Source organism: Podarcis liolepis (assembly GCF_965112155.1).
Source record: "Podarcis liolepis genome assembly, chromosome: 14".
Lineage (NCBI taxonomy): Eukaryota > Metazoa > Chordata > Lepidosauria > Squamata > Lacertidae > Podarcis > Podarcis liolepis.
This window is the reverse complement of record NC_139569.1, coordinates 50,919,129-50,936,315: the sequence shown is the minus strand read 5'-3', so window position 1 is coordinate 50,936,315 and position 17,187 is coordinate 50,919,129. Positions and strand designations below refer to the sequence as shown.

Sequence of the window (17,187 nt, the reverse complement as noted above, 5' to 3'; positions counted from 1 at the left end):
CCCACGCTACGCCACTGGTAGGGACAACTCTCATTTGTGCAGGGGTTGCTTTCTGGGTCATCAAGCATGTTAGTGGGGCACACAGAAGCCCACCCCATGAGGCCCCCATTGTGCCCTCTTCCGGATCCAAAAACAGCCTGCACATACACAGCTCACATGTTCTCTGAACACACACAAAATGGGGGTTGTCTGTATGAGGAAGGCTCCAACCTCCAACCAGGACATCGTGTACAGAATAAATGATGAAACCCTGGCCTTTTGAGCTTGTAAAACAAACTTGTTGAGGATTGAATGCCACCCACTGATCTTTTTGTGGGGTGGGGGGACAATATATGAAGGGCCTGGAATATTAAATTGAAAAAGGTAAGACAGATTCCTCCAGATTTCTCAGAGTCTGAGTCCTAAGTTTTATCCCCAAGGTCATGCTGAAAAACAATTGGGCCTGGGGTCTGAGTGATTTAGATTTATCATAATTAATTTGAAGGCCAGATATTTCTGCATGACCTTGAGGAGACTCACTACAGCAGCAATAAGGAAGACAGCGATGTTGTCTGTGAAGAGACTTAAGGGGTGGGGGTTACAATAAAAATAATAATTTATTATTTATACCCCGCCCATCTGGCTGGGCTTCTCCGGCCACTCCGGGCGGCTCCCAACAGAGTATTAAAAACACAATAAAACATCAAGCATTAAAAACTTCCATAAACAGGGCTGCCTTCAGATGTCTTATAAAAGTCAGATAGTTGCTTATTTCCTTGACATCTGGTTGGAGGGCATTCCACAAGGCAGGCGCCACCACCGAGAAGGCCCTCTGCCTGGTTCTCTGTAACTTTGCTTCTCGCAGTGAGGAAACTGCTAAAAGGCCCTGGGAGCTGGACCTCCGTGTCTGTGTCAGTGGTACCTGGGGTTAAGTACTTAAATCATTCCGGAGGTCCGTTCTTAACCTGAAACTGTTCTTAACCTGAAGCACCACTTTAGCTAATGGGGCCTCCTGCTGCTGCCATGCCGCCACTGCACAATTTCTGTTCTCATCCTGAAGCAAAGTTCTTAACCCGAGGTACTATTTCTGGGTTAGCGGAGTCTGTAACCTGAAGCGTCTGTAACCTGAAGCGTCTGTAACCCGAGGTACCACTGTACTGGGCTGAGGCCATTTAGGGCTTTAAAGGTCAGCACCAACACCTGAAACCAGTTTAAATTTAAAATGGTGAGGGCGAATTTAGAATTTCCGTTCAGGCAATGTTTTGAGAATTCCTGGCATGCCACAATGCCGGCCCAGCAGCCTGCAATGGCGGCTTGCACCTCCCAAGCCTAAATGTTCAGGTGAGTATGAGGGGAGGCAGAAACACCGCATTTCCATGTGGCTGCCCACGACAAATGCAAACAGCACCAGCCTGAGGAATCTCCAGAGCGGAGGGCAGCTAGTGGCGCGTCCACAGGCTGAACAGTGACTCCTGGTAGCTGCTGCTTGCGCAGCAGGCAAGAGATCATTAAGGCAAGCCACAGCTGGCAGTTCTGCAGAGGCCAGCAGCTCTCCAGTGCCCTGCCATGTGGCACCTTGGCTGATGCACTCCGCCCGGAGCAGCGCCGCCCATCCGGCATCAACAGGAAGAGGCAGAACCTGCACATGGTGACACTAATCATCTCCATAGCCAGTAACTGCCTTCTTCCTCCCCGCCTCCTCTCCGACATTGTCATATACCACCCTATCATGAACCTAGACAGCATTTTAAAAAGCAGGGACATCACCTTGCCAATAAAGGTCCGTATAGTAAAAGCTATGGTTTTCCCAGTAGTGATGTATGGAAGTGAGAGCTGGATCATAAAGAAGGCTGATCGCCGAAGAATGGGTGCTTTTGAATTCTGGTGCTGGAGGAGACTCTTGAGAGTCCCATGGACTGCAAGAAGATCAAACCTCTCCATTCTGAAGGAAACCAGCCCTGAGTGCTCACTGGAAGGACAGATCCTGAAGCTGAGGCTCCAAGACTTTGGCCACCTCAGGAGAAGAGAAGACTCCCTGGAAAAGACCCTGATGTTGGGAAAGATGGAGGGCACAAGGAGAAGGGGACGACAGAGAATGAGATGGTTGGGCAGTGTTCTCGAAGCTACCAGCATGAGTTTGACCAAACTGGGGAGGCGGGGGAGGACAGGAGTGCCTGGCGTGCTCTGGTCCAGGGGGTCACGAAGAGTCGGACACGACTAAGCATCTAAACAACAACAACATCATGAAGTTTAGCTGGTAGTACAGTGGTACCTCGGGTTAAGAACTTAATTTGTTCTGGAGGTCCGTTCTTAACCTTAAACTGTTCTTAACCTGAAGCACCACTTTAGCTAATGGGGCGTCCCGCTGCTGCTGAGCAATTTCTGTTCTCATCCTGAAGCAAAGTTCTTAATCCAAGGTACTATTTCTGGGCTAGCGGAGTCTGTGACCTGAAGCGTCTGTAACCTGAAGCGTATGTAATCCAAGGTACCACTGTATATTACATTGTTGGAAAGCAGGTACAGTGGTACCTTAGTTCTTGAACTTAATCCATTCCAGGAGTCCATTGGACTCCCGAAATGGTTCAAAAACCAAGGTGCGGCTTCCGATTGGCTGGAAGAGCTTACTTCACTCAATCAGAAGCTGTGGAGGCCGCGGCAAACATTTGGCTTCTGAAAAACGTTCACAAATTCGAACACTCACTTCCGGGTTTGCAGCGTTTGGGAGCCAAAACGTCCAAGTACCAAGGCATTCGAGAACCAAGGTACGACTATCACCCAGTCCTAGTGCCTGGTGAATTTCGAACACTCTTATTAACCTATACCTAACTCTTATTAACCCATACCTTACTTACCTTATTAAAGCTATCCCAAGAGACACAGCACGGCTTGTAGGCCATTAATTTTGCTCCAGAGCAAAGTTACTACTACTATCCCAAATGCTTATTGTCCTTCAGCCAGGAACTATGAGCAACCTCAAGTGGCATTCTGCTATGTTCTCTTCCAGATCTGTCCTGTAGTAGACGATTTTTGGGTCTGACCCCATTTGCCTTTTTTCCCTCTTCACTGGGTGGGTAAATGCTTGAGTTACGAGTCTCTAGCTGATGAGTCATATACATGACCGTACTATAGAGCTTAACAGTAGAGAATGAATTTTGTAGTGTGTTTCAGGTGGTGAGCAGAAGCATGGAAGTATGCGCGGTGGTCAGTCAGTTTCCTATACAGTGGGACCTCGGGTTAGGTACTTAATTCGTTCCGGAGGTCTGCTCTTAACCTGAAACTGTTCTTAACCTGAAGCACCACTTTAGCTAATGGGGCCTCCTGCTGCCGCCGCGCTGCCAGAGCATGATTTCTGTTCTCATCCTGAAGCAAAGTTCTTAACCTGAAGCACTATTTCTGGGTTAGTGGAGTCTGTAACCTGAAGCGTATGTAACCTGAAGCGTATGTAACCCGAGGTACCACTGTATAAGATGATGCTTATATGTGGGTCCATTATGTAGTTGCACACAAGTGTCTGGAATGCTAGTATTTTGTGTAGAGTGGTCCAAGCTCACTTTGCATTGTGGCTAATATTCTTGCAGTCCTGCTGTTCAAGTGTCTCCTCTTCATGAGTTCAGAGGATAAAGATGTTATCATATTTCAGATACAGGAGAGGCTTTTGAGGACAGGAGACAAGAAAGCATTGTTCTAGGTCAACCATGAAGGCATTGGCATACTGTGGAGTCCGGCCCGTGCCTGTAGGAGGGTCACTGACTGGAAGATGCAAGCTGTCCCAAAACTGAAGTAATTGAGGATAAGTACGAAGTGACCGTGTTTGGTGGCTAGATGTACTATGGCCCCATCAGGGATTATATTTCTGATGGCTTGTAGCCAATTTTAAAGAGATATACATTGACAGGGCAGATCAGCATCACGCCAGCCAATCTCTTCAGTTCATTTAATTTCATTCTGGCCAATAAGAGAAAGACTATTTCAGATTAATCTTATGGAGTTTTAAAATGAAAATGATATGCAAGGGAAATGATATTCATCATAAGGACATAAACTGCTGCCTTATACCAGGTTGGACAATTGAACTAACTCAGGATTGTCTGTTCTGACTAGCAGCTCTCTGGAGGTGCTGAGGCTTGAACCTGAGCCATTGGGCTTGCATGGACGAGACAAGGCCTTCTCTTCCCTTTAGCCAAGCAGGTGCAGAAAGGATCAGAATTACAGGGGCAGATCTAGGAGCAGGAAGCTGGAGGTAGTTTTTAAAAGTAAAATACAACAGTCCCTGAGCAAATTGAACCTAAAGACAAACTGTGGAGCCATTTGTAGAATTACATTGTCTCCTGGAGCACAGCAGTTTCTGGAATACCGCATCAATAGTAATTTGCTTTAGTACATGAGGGGAAAAGCAGTCTTGGACAATCAATCAAACAGCACACACTTACAGGAATGGCAAAAAAACAACAACCAGAAGTGAACACCACATGCTTAGTCATCAAAAGAAAATCAATGTATACAAAGGAACATTTAAGGGCCATTCTCTAGAATCTGTCCTACCCCAGAAAATTATGGCGTTCAACTGCACAGTGTAAATTCTAGGAGCTCAATACAACTACAAGCCAGAGAGAAAGGAAGGCGGGGGAAATATTAACAAAATGTCATCTTCTAAATTGCCACATTTTCAGGTTCAGTGAAGAGTCTACAATTCACAGGAACCCAACAGAGAACATAAGCCTGCAATACTCTTAACAGTACAATTCATTCCTGGTTTTATTATACACTGCTCATAGCTTTAAGTCAAAGGGGAATCTTTGGTGAACAACTGCTGAACCAGCACCAAGCCTTTCCTGGATATTAGTGTTCAGTTTCTCCATCTTGGCCTTGAGAGAGCTGGCCTTTGTAGAGTGAGGTGGTTGTGAAAGTGCAAGGTGGGTAACTGTAGGGGAGCCTGAAGAGTTGTTAGTTGTAGTAGATTCCTGCTAAACTATCACTTTCAAAACCTGTCTATAAATACAATTATAGAGGGCAGGCAGCACACTTATTTGATACATATGTCAATGGAAGCTTTGCAAACCACAGGTGAAAGTGATCTTCATTACATATATCCCCTACTGATGCAGGTTGTTAGGAATGAAGCCTATCTCTAAAGGCACGAATTGCTGTTATCACTATTGCTAGTTTCTTTCAGTGGTTGGCTAATGGCCAACCAGTTAGTGCTCCCAAATAGCTCTGTGCATACTACTGGCAATCTGTAAAGATTACGGTAAATTTTGGACTCAGCTACATTAGTAAAGAAAAAGTGTTTTATTTGCATTACCACACTGTGACACCTGGTAGCGCTGTGGAGTTCCATCTTTCACCAACACTTGAAGCTTTACAACATGTTTTCCTGAAACAATTTGTGATGTGTCTAGATCCAGCTTTTGTTTGATTTTATTATTTGCATTTAAAATGTCAGTTACACTAATATACAATCAATGGTACACAATGAGTAAAGTTATAATAACTGAGTTCATCACTTACGGAAATGGATTGTGGAGGAAAAGTCACTGAATAACTACAGCTATCCATCTGAGATCTGCACAAGAACAAGCCTGCTTTCACACGCTGCTCACAGAATCTGAAGATGTCAAAGCCCTTTCCTGTAAGAGAAGCATTTAAGAGAAGTGCTTACTTTTTATGCAGTCTTCAGTAATATAGAAGCAGAGTTATATTTCCCAGCACAGTAAGAATGCTCAGACAATCCTGTTTTTAAGGTCTACTAAGGCTATGTTATTGGTATGAAAAACAATGTTTAATGCAAATCCTAATACCCTTTCTATTTCAACCAGTGTGTTCTCTCTACACACTGAGCTGAACTCAATCCCACAACATTCTCTTTTCTGCCAAAAAGCAGTCCTAACAACAGAATTTAAAAATCAGTTTTCTGCTGGTTATACACACAAAAAGGGGAACACCATGCACAAGAAACACAATCAACCCCTCTTCCTTTCCATCTGGCAATTTGCATCACATTCCCACTTAGTCTCTATTAATGTATTAATGTATGTATTTCTAAGAAGTATATCCTATCTCTCCAGCACACTGGTCATCTATGCAACTGTTAATCAATGAAAATGCACAACAATAGTGTAGTTCAATAGCTTATAGTATTAAAATTCCAGTATTCAGAATAGGGCTGGCTGATATCTGTTTTCCAACATCATAATAGACCACCAGCTAAACTTTGCGATATGGCGGTATATTAAGATGTCGGAAAGGAAGCGGGGAGGAAGAAGGCAGTTGCTGGCCAAAGAAACCATTAGCATCACTGTGCGCAGCTCCTGCCTGTTCCTGTCAAGGCCAGGCAGGCAAATCCGCAGCCTCCTCCAGCGCCCAGCGCACGGAAGGAGCCCAGCTCCGCAAGGCACAGGGCAAAGACTCCTCCTCCTCCTCCTCCAGCGTTTGCCTGTCCGGGCTAAGGGACTGAAGCAGGTGACACAGGTGGCTGGTTTCTTTAAACTGCTCCGCTGAGGGGTGTGGGCAGCTGCACGCCCCTCAGTGGAGCAGTTTAACGAAGCCCCCACGAGCCAATGGGGGGGGGCTTGATTGGCTGAGAAGCAGGTGGTTCAAGGAAGCCCACTTCTCAGCTGACCAAGCCCCCTGCCTCCAGCTCCTCGGACAAGTCGGAGTGGGGGCTTTGCTAAAGTCGCACGCCCCTCAGTGGGAAAGTTTAAAGAAGGGAGGAACAAGCTGCATCGGCTCCAGTGCCTCACCATGGCAGCGCGCTCCTCCCTCTGCGGTATGAGGGCAGAGCGCTGTGGCGATGGCAGAGGGACTCAGGAGAGGTGGCTGCTTCTGCCGCAATATAGCGCTGGGTGAAGCAGCCCCCAGGCTCTGGCCCTCATACTGGTCCTGGGCGAAGTATCGATATATCACCCAGGTCTACCAAAGAATATAACAAGTACTGTAGCAGAAATTCATAAAACTGCTGCAATTCCTTCAAAAACCCCAAAGGCCTTTTAAATAAGGTTGCTTTACCACTTTTCTAAAATCAAGAATGAGCAAGTGACCTCCAAGTAACACACTACAGAAAAGACCTCAGACATAAATAATATTCAACGTCTGAAAGCAGGCATAAAGAGCAAAATTTCATCTGAAGAGCTAAGGGCATGAGAGGCGCATGTGAGAGGTTTGGGGTTCTGCCCCCACTTCCAAGAGTCACACTAACAAGGTACAGTAGCCTAGCGCAGAAGGCTTTATCACAAAGCGAGGAAAAAGTTGAAAAGCAGCTTAGAAAGATCAATGGACGTGTCTCCCATACATCCTAAACTCCAGTTCTGTCCAAGTGATTCTGTCGCTCTTGCTATAGTTTGTTGTAGCTTGTTGTAGTTTGTTTTTAGTAATAAATCTCCAAAATCTTTTTTATTGCCAAATTGTCAACTTACTTTTTTTTTTTTGCCAAAATTCATGCTCTTTCATATTTTCCTCATATGACTTCCTAATTTTAAAGGAAGCCCTCTTGCCTTTTACAGCTTCCTTCATTCTGTTCGTTAACCAAACTGGCATCCTCTTATAATCATTCAAACTTTTTCCAGTCTATGATATACAATTCATTTAAGCTTTTATTACAGTGGTTTTAAAATGCTTTCAAGGATCCTAAAAGAATTGATGCTCATCACTCTCAATTTTCATATTCCCTCATTTTTAAAATCATTTCCTCTGGCATAAAGGGCAACAATCCCACAAAAAGGACCTCCTACTTTTTACACATTTTATATCAAATAATAACTTTAACCACACCACCCCCAGTTAAACTATGGAATTTCCTACCACAAAATGTGATGGCAATAAGTAGTTTATATTAAAAGGGAACTACATTAACCTATGGAGGATAAGGCTATCAATGGTACTATGCAGGTTGGCTAGATGTTATTTTTAGGATCAGAAGCAGCATACTAGTTGTTGGGGAGCAGGGACAGAGGGGACAGAATGATGGGCTAGACTGGTCTCATCCAGCAGAACTCCTTTTCTGCTCTTAGGGTGACATTATGTCAACAAACATGCAGTTTTAATATATCATTTGTTTTAAAAATACCGTATTTTTTGCTCTATAAGACGCACCAGACCACAAGACGTACTTAGTTTTTGGAGGAGGAAAACAAGAAAAAAATATTCTGAATCTCAGAAGCCAGAACAGCAAGAGGGGTCGCTGCGCAGTGAAAGCAGCAATCCCTCTTGCTGTTCTGGCTTCTGTGATAGCTGCGCCGCCTGCATTCGCTCCATAAGACGCACACACATTTCCCCTTACTTTTTAGGAGGGAAAAAGTGAGTCTTATAGAGCAAAAAATACGGTAGTTTTATTTTGGAAGTTTTCCATAAAAAGTGGCACAAATTGGAATATAAGACAATTGCTAGCTGGGCTAATCAATTTCACCAATCTCACCAATCCACTGACATTAATGAGACTGAATGGCTGCAGATCTACATCTGTGATTGTCCAGTTCATATATAACATTTCATTTCCCATGCATCTGTGTGCATGCCCAAGGTCAGCTGGCACTGTACACAAGCACAAAATTATGTGAACCAGCCATTCATCACTGTGAGAAATGCTGAGAAGAAACCTGCCCTCTTTGATCAAGGGAAAGGGAAGGAAGGAGGGGAAGGGGGAAGGACAAAGTCCTGAATACAGATCAGGGTGAAGTCTAATGTTTTTATAAGCTATTTCAACTACATTTGAAGGCTCTCTGGTGCTTCCATTTGTATTTAGAAAGCAATATATTCAATGACCTAATTTAACTAAGCAAAGATTGAGAGGAGACCAAAGCTGTTAAATATGGATGCGCCATATCATTGCATCCCTAATTCACAGCACCAATAGAAAGAGATCACAATTGTATTTTATCACCACACTCTCAAAATCAAAAATTATGATGAATGTGAAAGTGTGAATCTCAAGAACTTCCAGACTCACCAACAGTGTAAAAACCTACCCACTACTATTAAAGGGCATTTGTACTGAAAACGGTTTTTCTCCCAAACATACTACATTCACCCAGAAGAAGCAACTTTTTGACTAACTCCCATAGCCCTCGTTTACAAAAGATGTTCAATGTCCAACATGCACATGGTTCACAACTTCGTTTGCACTCACAGATTTGAAAATACAATAGGTTAGGTGGGTCACAGTAACAATTTTTTCGGTACAGTGGTACCTTGGTTGTCAAACTTAATCCGTTCTGGGAGTCTGTTTGACTCCCGGAACTGTTTGCAGGAGCTTCCTGCACTCAATCAGAAGTTGCGTCGGACATGCTGCTTCCCAAAAACATTCACAAACCAGAACACTCACTTCCGGGTGTGTGGCGTTCGGGAGCCAAAATGTCTGAGTACCAAGGTGTTCGACAACCAAGATACGACTGTATTAATTTTTTCCAGTATTAAATTTAACCAAGTTTCAAAAGATTTTACATTTCCACTTCACATCAATTAAGAGATTGGTGCCACTGGACAAAATCACTACACATATCTGCAGGCAATCAAATCCTCTAAATGCTGTCCCTGGTTCCCCCTTCTAAAAACGGTCCATTTTAGAGCCAACTACTTGTCAAATCTCTGGCCAGCCTCACTTTTACTGAGGCTGTGTTTTCAAAGCTATGCCCTCTACCGTCCTGGACGGACAATACAACAGGGTACCGAATGAAGACATAGTTTATGTGAGCAACTGCACAGGGACGACATCTTGCACTACTTACTACACACTGGACCCAGGAGCCGATTTCTCACCTTACCGTCCATACAGGAAAGATGTCTCCCTGGCAGAGGAGCTCCTATCCAGAGCCGTCTTTCCAATTGGGCTTAGTGGTGCATTGCGCCAGGGTGCTGGCCTCTCAGGGGCGCCCCAGCGAGTAGAGGAGCTGCGTGGCTTTGCCGGTGGCCTCCCCTTTCCCTGCACACCAGCCAGCTGTGCCCCGTCAACCATATGGCTGGCAGGTGTGCAGCTTGCCTCCCAAGCCTCCACGGGAGGAGAGCGATCCCTGCAGAGGCTTGGGATAGAAGCTGTGCCCGCCCCTCCAACTATATGGCTGGCGGCAGTGGGAGCAGCAGCAGCAGCAGCTAGGTGTGCGCTCGTGGGTGCGCGCGCTCTCCCATCCGTCCGCACCCACAGGAGCCTCTGTGCACTCACCATGGTGGACAGCATCTACCAGACCCACTCGCTGGGTGTGGTGGCCGAAGAGCTGCCAGACCAGTACGCCGACGGCCGTGCCGCATGGGTCTGGCAGCTCTACATCGGCGACACGTGGAGTACAAGAACTGGCTGGTGTCACTGCTGCGTGCCCAGCGCTCCAACACGGTGCTCGATGTGGCCTGTGGCACCAGGTGAGCCACACAGAAGGAGGAGGAGGCAGTGCTGGGTGCTGGGTCATGATCCAGCTTGAAGGCCTGGGCTCCCTTCTCCCCAGGGAGGTTTGTGTCTCAGGGTGCTCTAATCCAGATCCACACCCATGGCAGCTGATCAGGACCCCCCCCCCACCATTGAAAGCACATGACTCAATACCCTGCACCCAAGAATCCTGGGAACTACAATCCCCGAACTACAATTCCCAACGCCCTCTAACAAACTACCACTTCTCAGGATTCTTTGAAGGCGTGCGCTTCAAATGCGCTGGGTGTGCTTTAAATGAAAGGAAAGGGCCCCTGTTGCCTTGTTGTGGAAGAGGCTCCCCCCCTTAGGAATATGACACGTGGGCGTGCAGCTTCCTTCCCAAGCCTCCGCGGGAGGAGAGCGATCCCTGCAGAGGCTTGGGAAAAGGTCGACAACTCTGGGAAACGGGGGGGGGGGGATCTTTGCACCACGGCGCTCGATATGCTTAAGACAGCCCTGGTCCTATCACTTCAGTGACTCATAAATTTGCCTTTTCTGCTTGGGTGGCCAAAAAGATCAGAAATAAGACTCTGGACAGTATAGCCATGAACTGTAAGGGAGATGCAGAGATCTAAACAGAGACCATTATTTGTGGCGCGACACCCCTTTTGCTTGTATTATTTATTGTTCAGATTTGTATGGCTAGTATTTTAAAGTATTTAAAACTAAAGTTTTTTAACTGGCTTGGATTTCCACACCAGAAAGGCAAACTGAATACATCTGATTCGTAGACAGCTGGATCGAGGTGGGTCGGGGCTGCTGATTCTTCTAGATCTGTCAGCAGCTTTCGACATGGTCGATCACGAACTTCTGGACCACCGCCTTGCCAACGTGGGGATCCAGGGCACAGTCCTTCAATGGCTGCGCTCGTTTCTCTCCGGTCGGGGACAGAGGGTGGCGCTTGGGGGGGAATTGTCATCGTGCCACTCCTTGGTGTGTGGAGTGCCTCAGGGTGCGATACTCTCCCTGATGCTTTTCAACATCTTTATGCGCCCCCTCGCCCAGCTTGTCCGGAGTTTTGGGCTGGGTTGCCATCAGTATGCCGATGACACCCAACTCTCTCTGTTGATGGACAGCCATCCTGACTCGGCCCCAGACACACTGACCAGATGTTTGGAAGCTGTGGCTGGATGGTTACGTGGGAGCCGGTTGAAGCTAAATCCTTCGAAGACAGAGGTCCTGTGGCTGGGACGGGACGATATGGGATTGGGGGGGGGACTCCCATCTCTTGCGGGGGCGCAATTAGTGCCAGCACCGTCTGTTAAGAGTTTGGGTGTAATCTTCGACACCTCCCTTTCCATGGAGGCGCAGATTGCAGCTATAACAAAGGCGGCATTTTTCCATCTCCACCAAGCTAAGCAGTTGGCTCCTTACCTCTCTCGCCCTGACCTAGCCACTGTGATCCACGCGACGGTCACCTCCAGACTGGATTATTGTAACTCGCTCTATGTGGGGCTGCCCTTGAGACTGACCCAAAAACTCCAGCGGGTGCAGAATGCCGCGGCGAGACTCCTTATGGGGTCTTCGCTGCGAGATCACATTCATCCGGTACTATACCAGCTGCACTGGCTCCCGGTGGAGTACAGGATCAGGTTTAAGGTGCTGGTTTTAACCTTTAAAGCCCTATATGGCCTAGGACCCTCGTACCTACGGGACCGCCTCTCCTGGTATGCCCCACAGAGGAACTTACGGTCTTCAAATAAAAACATCCTGAAGGTCCCAGGCCACAGAGAAGTTAGGCTGGCCTCAACTAGAGCCAGGGCTTTTTCGGCTGTGGCTCCGATCTGGTGGAACACTCTGTCACAAGAGACCAGGGCCCTGCGGGACTTGACATCTTTCCGCAGGGCCTGCAAGACAGAGCTGTTCAACCAGGCCTTTGGCCATGGCACAGCCTGACTCCCTCCCTCGGCAATATTCGCGGAGCTCTGGCCCAATGGGTGCCAGTGGCTTGAATTAATTAATTTTATAATGAATGATTTTAGAGTGTTGTTTGTGCTGTACTTTTGTACTGTTTTATTGTTGCCGCCCTGAGCCCGGCTTTGGCTGGAGAGGGCGGGATATAAATAAAATTATTATTATTATTATTGTTGGTGGTGGTGGTGGTGGTGGTGGTGGTGGTGGTGGTGGTGTTGGTATACTCCCTCGACCTTCTTAACCATAACTATTTGCTATATAGGCAATTAATACCTGCCCTAGCCTCAAAGGGCCAACACACATCATTAGTTGAGATTGGCAATTGATTTGTTTACCATTTATCTGCAGAAGCAGCTCTCATGTGATTGCTGCAGTTCTCACAACTACAACAGTTTAGGTGTCCGATCAAAAAAATCAACAGCTGCATGGAACTGTGACAAATACTAATTATTCTTAAAAACTTGTATCTGAAAGTCTTCAATGCGTTTTTCTTTATCCTCCTTACAAGATTCATTAAAACTTTGGTTAAACAATTATTGTAATTATATTTATTTGAGGAAATTAAGACTAAACTAATAGCTTCCTTGATCTTCAAAAATACTGTTTGATATTCAAAGCATGACTTAGTTTTACTTGAATTTTTAAAAAAATCTAGGAAAGACTTTTGTGTTCATTTATTTAAAAATGAACAAATCTGAGTAAATCATGAACACTTGCATTTTTTAAATCAGTGGTATAACAACTTTATGTTCAACAACAACAAAAGTTGCTAGAGCTGTTGTTGCCCAACAAGGGGTATCTGGGGTGTTGGGGGAGGGGTAGCACCTCTGGTGGGCTCCTTCTGGGGTCGTTTGCCCAGCTTTGATCCCCACCCTGCACTGCCAGCATGCAACAGTGGCCACAATCCCAGGAATGGCTTTGATCGGCCAGTTAAACCAGATGTGGGCAGCTGATGGGACTCAAACCCTCTGTGAGTTAGGAACTTCCCTTGCATGTGAAGACAAGCTCCATTGGATGGACTAGATGAGCCCAAGAGTAAGGTCAAGAAGGCAGTTTCTGCACATTAGGCCTGGGCGTTGTATCAATACATCGTCCAAATCTGTTTGAAATCCAAATCGTGGTAACAGTTTCATAATATTCAACATGGCGATACATCATGAGTCACTATGTATGTGTGTGCTACACAAAAAATCATAATCTGGGGGGAAATGCGGATCCGGTCATCACTTCTCCCATGATTCCTGCCACCCCTGTTGCTCTGTACTATAAAATACAGTGGCACCTCTAGTTATGAACTTAATTCATTCCGGAGGTCCGTTCTTAACCTGAAACTGTTCTTAACTAGAGGCGTGCTTTTGCTAATGGGGCCTCTTCCTGCCGCTGCACCGCCAGCACACCATTTCTGTTCTCATCCTGGGGCAAAGTTCTCAACTCAAAGTAACTCTTCCAGGTTAGCAGAGTTTGTAACCTGCAGAGTTTGTAACTCGAGGTACTACTGTAATAGTTGCAGAAGTATGTTAATGGTAAGAAAAAATGTTTTGGTTTTAGACCCCTAAATAGCCAGGATATTACCCTGTTTACCTCTACATATTTCTGTCATGATATACTGGTATATTGCAATGCTTAACTTGGGCATAGGCAAACTCAGCCCTCTAGATGTTTTTGAGACTACAATTCCCATCATCCCCGACCACTAGTCCTGTTAGCTAGGGATGATGGGAGTTGTAGTCCCAAAACATCTGGGGGGCCGAGTTTGCCTATGCCTGGTTTAACTGGTGATATATCACAATGTTGAAAGCCATACATTGCTCAGCCCTGCTGCACGTGCTATAGAGCGAAGTGAGGGCAGAGGCGGCTCGTTGCCCTGGGAAAGTAGCCCGTCTAGGAAAAGAAAAACTATTATCCAAAACGTCCACTGCTTTGTGGGATGTCTTTGGGAGAAGAAATAGCTCAACACAAAGCCAATCCCTAAGTGGGTTGGATGGTGCCCTGCATGCCTCCTTCCGGGCACTCCTGCAAAGCTAGTGCCAAACATCTTGCTCTGCTTTCCTGTGGCCACAGTAGTGAGGACCCTTGTCCTCTGGGCAGCCCAGCACCGCCCCACACACACCACCCAGGCCTGGATTCTGGGGAGGTCACTTGGGGGTTGCTAACGCAGCAATTTGACCCCCAGAGGCGGACTCCGCTGTCTCTCGACCTAAGCCTGTGTGTATAACAAAAAGATTGCCATTAAAAAATAAACAAGTAAAGCCTCACCACAAAAATTATTATTATTATTATTAATTAAATTTATATACTACCCTTCATCAAAAGAATAAAATAGTACAGTGTATCCCCAACTCTGCAGTGCATCCTTATCAGGACAGGCTTCTATGCCCTAGATTCCTCTCTTGTTTTCTATGTGCCGCTCTCACTTCTACCACATGGAAGGAAAAAATCGGGTCTAAATAAACTAGAAGTTGGTAAGGGAGTGTGTGCCTAAGAAAGACTAAGGGCAGCTGAGCCACGGGATTTCTAAAGCATCTACTGTATGATGAAAAGGAGGAAGAAAGGATGAACCAACCTCCTTGACCCCCTAGCACCTTGAAGGTAGCCGGGTGATTAGCATTAAGGTCTGGGGTTTATAACATGAGATTTAAAAACTCTACCCTGGACTTTCCTACTCCAAGCTATAGAGAGCTCTGGCTCAGGGCTGAGAGACAGTCAAAATCTTGAGCTTCTCTCTGCACTATACAGCACACTGAGGGATGCTTTCAGGAGGTCTCGAAAGAGACTGCAAGGCTAGTTGGAGCTGTGAATTTGGACATTCCTGTTATAGGCTGGGGATACACTTGCAACATTTTATTGTAGGTCTGCATCTTTGTGTCTTGCAGTCAGCATTCAAAATGAACCAGTCGCCAAAATGAACCAGTTGCCAGTCATGACTCAGAACCGCCCTCTGGAGATCAAATTGAGATTTCCAGTCACATGGTTTGCAATAGAGATCTCCTCTGGCTGGGCAGGAGAGCCAATGGCTCCCTTTCCACAGGCTCTCCAGGAAGCCTATTGATTTGCTGAAGAGGGAACTTTTCCATTGTTGTACAATTTGCAAAGAAATGGTTTGCAAACTGGGAAGAGTTAAATGGATTGCTTCTCTCTTGCAGGAGGGGAGGGGGCGGGGAGCACCCTGCTTTTCACCTCTCCCCTTAAAGACCAATCTGTACAGGTAGTTTGCAAGGGAATGGATTGCTTCTCTCTGGCGGGGTGGGGGGAGCGGGAGGGGAGATAAGGCTGTTCAAAGAGAAAATTATAGTTTTGCAGTGTGGGAAACAACCTCTAAACTGGCACACATGCTATAAAATTGAATCTTTGAGAAACAGAAGAAAGGGGGATGTAATTGTATGATCTTTTAAGTGCAAGGGATGCCAGGATGACCTATCAATGTTTTATAATTCAAATTACAAGTGGTCAGTATTACTTGCATTTCTTTATTGGAAGTGAAAAATGAAATAAAGAAGTGCCTCTTCTTAAGGAAACTCCATTTTTTTTTATGTCAGAAGAAATGATATGTTAGGGTTTGTATCAGCCACCTATGAGGGTTTTCATGCTAAATCCTAGTTATCAATATAAAAGGGTCGCTTTAAAAAACAACAAGAATGTGCAAACATTTCCCAAAGATTTCCTCCCATCCACATTTACGGAGTTAACACACTATAGCTGCAATGGTAGTTTGGGGTGGGGGCAAACCTTCAAAGAAACCAAGGATTTTGAAATGGTGGAGCATCACTCTTCTTTTAAAAAGATTTGCAGGAGTGCTTCTGTACCATTTAGCAGTGGTGGCCAAACTCGGCCCTCCAGATGTTTTGAGACTACAACTCCCATCATCCCTAGCTAACAGAACCACTGGTCAGGGATGATGGGAATTGTAGTCCCAAAACATCTGGAGGGCCGAGTTTGGCCACCACTGATTTACAGGGAATAAATACAGAAATACAGAAATAAAAACATTCGCATTTTGCAAATGATCATGTGGACATGAGTGGACACAGTGAGACAATTTCCCTCACTGACAGCTCCACCTATCAGAGAAGCTGTGACTCTACAAAATGTAGAAGAAAAAAGGTTCACCTCAGTGAGAGCTAGTGTGGTGTAGTGGTTAGAGTGTTTGTAGGTCTACGACCTGGGAGACCTGGGTTCAAATCCTCACTCAGCCATGAAGTTCACTGGGTGTTACTGCCCTATACATGCCTAAATTTAAGTTCCACTGTATAACCTGTTTTGGCATGGCTGGTTTCAACTCTCCAAATACCATAAATTGCAAAAAAACAAAACCCAACCCAAATAAATTCTCTATGCAAAGTTGTTCACAAATTTATAAAAATACAGGTTTTTGAAAACATCCTGCTCTAATTAAGTAAAAGAGGCTTGGTTTTTACTTTTGCTAGAATGAAACTGTAGTCACATCTCTTCTGGACTGCTTTTCCACTTGATTGCTTCTTTGTTCTAAAATAACTTGTCTTTTGTGCACAGCGTTTATTCCATCTTCAGCTAAATCCCACACCTTTTCTTCATTTGCTTTTCTAATTGAGTAAAAAATATATATGCCTAGCCATATCATTGTGGCAACTGAAACCTAGGTTTAAGATGCCATTTGGCATCTAGCTTTATATCTCAGTTTCTAACATTGCTTGCAGTGCAATCCTATTCCAAGTAAAAGTGTATAGGATTGCAGCCTTCAACTGCTTAGTTTGGCCCTTAACATTTAAGTGGGAGGTTCAGAGAAGTCTCCCTTAAGAATTAAAACTGAAACACATAAAACAGAAGATGTGATTTTTAAATCAACTTCATAATTTCCAAATTCTTAGAAGCTAGCAAACTGCTTAAATTCTCAGGGTTTTGCAATTTATTATTCACCTTCTGAAATA

At 45.3% G+C, this 17,187-nt stretch overlaps 1 protein-coding gene and 1 long non-coding RNA gene across 3 annotated transcripts in view; one reads left to right on the top strand and one right to left on the bottom strand.

Moving 5' to 3' along the window:
• LOC310693704 overlaps positions 1–17,187 on the top strand; it is a 354,955-nt gene that overhangs the window by 101,504 nt on the left and 236,264 nt on the right. The gene's annotated exons all lie outside the window — the stretch shown is intronic.
• OTUD7A (OTU deubiquitinase 7A) overlaps positions 1–17,187 on the bottom strand; it is a 117,348-nt gene that overhangs the window by 88,751 nt on the left and 11,410 nt on the right. For both annotated transcript variants that reach the window (XM_083475671.1, XM_083475670.1), the window contains one exon: positions 5,488–5,606. The gene's annotated coding sequence lies outside the window, so the exon portion shown is untranslated. Of the gene's footprint in view, positions 1–5,487; positions 5,607–17,187 lie in introns of those variants that run through there.